The sequence below is a fragment of the Glycine max genome, chromosome 18, assembly GCF_000004515.6.
Source record: "Glycine max cultivar Williams 82 chromosome 18, Glycine_max_v4.0, whole genome shotgun sequence".
Classification (NCBI taxonomy): domain Eukaryota; kingdom Viridiplantae; phylum Streptophyta; class Magnoliopsida; order Fabales; family Fabaceae; genus Glycine; species Glycine max.
The window spans coordinates 36,970,198-36,974,477 of record NC_038254.2 but is presented as its reverse complement, the minus strand read 5'-3'; positions in this window follow the sequence as shown (position 1 = coordinate 36,974,477).

The window sequence follows — 4,280 nt, the reverse complement described above, 5'->3', positions numbered from 1 at the left end:
AAAACATGGATGACTAGAACATCCCAGAAATCCCTCAGGATCAACTATACGTTCCTGAAACAATGAAAGATAAACACAACTTTGATTATATAATCAAAACAGTAGAAAACAATATTCCTCTAGGGCAAGACATACGGGAAGAATTCCATTTACTTTCAAAAAATTCAATTTATGAACATAGTCGAAAGTATAAATATTTACACATCGGCTGTGTACAAGTAGCCATCAAGCCCTTAATAGACATGGGCATAGATGCAGCAATGTTAATGTGTCTAAGAGATATTAGGCATAATAAATTTGAAGACTCCTTAATTGGAACAGTCGACACCAGCCTAGGACAGGGTCCAATATATTTTAATTGTTATCCAAACAAAATAGTGAGTCTAATCGACAGAAACATTCTTGACTCTTTGTTCTTAAACATCCACTTTCATGGCCTTGACATGAAAGAAGGATCAATCCCAGCGGCTCTAATCTATAGGATCCAGTACAAGGTCATGAACACTTGTGCCTCTAGAGTCCTGTTGCAACCACAAAAAGGAGAAACAACCTTATTTATTACAGATATGACAAAAGCCAACGTCTCTTTAAAAAGAATAATAAAATGGGATGAAGTAACTCTCCCCAAAAAATAGGTCATGGAGAAGGCCACACCGTCTGATCCCCGACCCGCTCCAATTATTGAGGACATTAAACAGGATAACTCCGGAAAGGTAGAAATAACCTTCAATAGGAGAAATTCCTTCTCATCAAGGATAGAAGCCTCTAGGTCTGAATACGAGTCAGCCAGAAGGTCTTTTTCAGTTAGAACCCGTTCAATACCAGTAGGACTAACCAGATCTGAGTTACATAACCAGTTCCCTACTGTAAACCTCCAAGGACTAGATACCACTTCTAGCATACCAAGAACGACCTACAACCAAGATCAGGAGGACAACCAAAAGTCGATCCAATCCCCAACATACTCTTCTATGGAACCTTATGATGTTATCTGACAACTTTAGCATTGATAAGGAAACCCTTAGGAAAGATTTTTATTCTCCGGCGAATGAGCCTCAAAGGAGATGGTTTTTCCAGAATTACAGGGGTACAAACAGAAAACAGATCCAAGACAAGTTCTACGAATTTGTCGAAAGAGTCAAAGTTAATGTCCTTTTCTTTGATTGGTTCCATGCTTACAACATCAAAAAAGATATAGATTACCCATGGAAGCAAGACATCATAGGTGATCCATCAACAAACGTTATAAGCAACTGGCAAGTAAGAGATGGTGAGATGATCCAATCGGAATTACCTCCCACGACCAAATATCAACTCCCGAATATCAAAGACAGTAACAACAAACCTGTAATGGCAACCCCATTTAAAACAAGATATTAATGAGGAAGTAACCTCTGAAGATATTAAAGGCCTAATGGAACAGGAAAACTACAATAAATATTTACAAATTTTAGGAGAAACCATTAAAACTAAGGTAGTTCCTAAGCAAAAATCGGTTGAAGAAGCCTCTCCAAGTATTCCCATTGAAAAACCACTGTTCTAACCTTTCAAAGTTAGTGAGAAAGCTAAGCGAAAGATTAGAGATCTTAGGAAAACTAAATCCTTAGTTGAAGGAGTAGGTGACAATCATAGTGAATTACTACACCAATAAATATTTACAAATTTTACCAGAAACCATTAAAACTAAGGTAGTTTCTAAGCAAAAATCGGTTGAAGAAGCCTCTCCAAGTATTCCCATTGAAAAACCACTGTTCAAACCTTTCAAAGTTAGTGAGAAAGCTAAGCGAAAGATTAGAGATCTTAGGAAAACTAAATCCTTAGTTGAAGGAGTAGGTGACAATCATAGTGAAATACTAAACAAGATTGGTAGTTTACTTAAGGTCATTCCGGAAACTCCCCAAACCTCGAAAAATACTTCCAAAATGGTAACAAGAAGTACCTCCAAATTAATTAATGTCATTAATGAAGATAGTGACCAAAACTTAAATAACACAAATGAGACAGGATCAGTGTCAGAAAAGAATATAAATCCAATTAATTCCAAACATTGGAAAACACCTTCCAAATTATATTATCAACGTCCAACTGCCCCTGACCTTCTATTAGAAGAAAGAGGAGAAAACAATTTCAAGAGTTTTAGTGCAAACAACATCTATGAATGGAACATAGATGCACAAACGGAGTATAATATCATGAATACACTCCAACATATGACCATGGTAGCCAAGGCTTACCAAACCTCCCACGAATATTCAGAAGAGACTATTATAGACATCTTAGTGGCAGGATTTTCTGGACAACTGAAAGGATGGTGGGATAATGATGATGATAAAGAGATTCCTGACGCTGTCAATACCTTAATTTTAACAATAGCTCAACATTTTATTGGAGACCCATCCTTATGGAAAGATAGGTCTGCAGAATTATTATCAAACCTTAAGTGTAGAACCTTAGCAGATTTTAGGTGGTACAGAGATACTTTCCTAACTAGGGTTTACACCAGAGAAGATAGTCAACAACCATTCTGGAAAGAAAAATTTCTAGCTGGTGTTCCCAAATCATTAGGAGACAAGGTTAGGGATAAAATTCGTAGTCAATCTGCCAATGGAGACATTCCATATGAAAACTTAAGCTATGGTCAATTAATTTCCTATGTACAAAAGGTAGCCTTAAAAATCTGCCAAGATGACAAAATTCAGAGGCAATTAGCCAAAGAAAAAGCTCAAACAAAGAGAGATTTAGGTTCCTTCTATGAACAATTTGGCTTACCAGCCTGCCCAAAACAAAAAAAGAAACAAACCTCTAGGAAAGAAATCCAGGATCATAAACCAGCCAATAGAAGAAGATTTTCAAAAAGAAGATACTCTCAAAAACCCTCAACTAGTAAGGAAATAGAAAATCCTAAACAAAAAATAAAATAAAAAATAACATGCTACAATTGTGGAAAACAAGGCCACATTAGTAAGTATTGTAGACTAAAGAAAAAATTAAGAAACCTTAACCTAGAACCCACAATCGAAGAACAAATAAACAATTTACTCATAGAAACTTCGGAGGAAGAAACAAAAACTGAAACTTTATCCTCCGTACTTTTTGACAAAAATTTAAACTTAATCCAACCAGATGACCAATTATCATCGACGGATGATGATGATAAGCAAATCAATACTCTAACAAGAGAACAAGATCTCTTGTTTGAAGCAATTAATTCCATCCCTGACCCCCAGAAAAAGAAGGTTTTTCTGGAAAAACTCAAGAAGACCTTAGAAGTAAAACCTAGACAAAAAGATTTTATTACAAACAACAAGTTTGATGTAAGTAACATGCTCAAGAGATTATAAAATTCTTCAACCAAACCAACGACTATCCAAGATCTCCAAATAGAGATAAACAATCTAAAAAGAGAAGTAAAAGAACTTCGCCAACAACAAGAAATTCATCAGATCATTCTTTCTCAGCTTGAGGAGGAAAGTGATTCTGAAAATACCAACAGTGATGAAAATCAACCAGAAAATTTAGAAGACGATATGTTTATGGGATTAATCAACAAGATTAAAATCCAAAAATTCTACATAAACATAAAAATAATTATTAATGATTTTGTTCTAGAAACAATGGCCCTATTTGACATAGGGGCTGACTCAAACTGTATTTTAGAAGGATTAATTCCTACAAAATTCTTTGAGAAAACCTCAGAGAAACTTAGTACAGCAAACGACTCAAAATTAAAAATTAATTTTAAGTTATCAAATGCAATTATTGAAAACCAAGGTCTTAGGATTAACACAAACTTTCTTCTGGTAAAAAAACCTCAAGAACGAAGTAATCCTAGGAACGCCCTTCATAAGAGCTTTATTTCCCATCCAAATATCTAATGAAGGAATAACTACAAGTTATTTAGGAAGGAAAATTATATTTAATTTTTCTACTAAACCAATTTCCAGAAATATAAATCTTATAGAAAATAAGATTAATCAAATTAACTTCTTAAAAGAAGAAGTATCGTTTAATAATATCCAAGTACAACTAGGAAAACCCCAAATAAAGGAAAAAATCCAATCTTTATTAAGTCATATAGAATCAACTGTTTGTTCCGAATTGCCACATGCATTTTGGGACAGAAAGAAACATATTGTTGATCTTCCTTATGATAAAGATTTTAGGGAAAAACAAATTCCCACAAAAGCCAGACCAATCCAAATGAATGAAGAACTCCTTCAATATTGCCAAAAGGAAATTAAAGATTTACTTAATAAAGGTTTAATTCGGAAAAGTAAAAG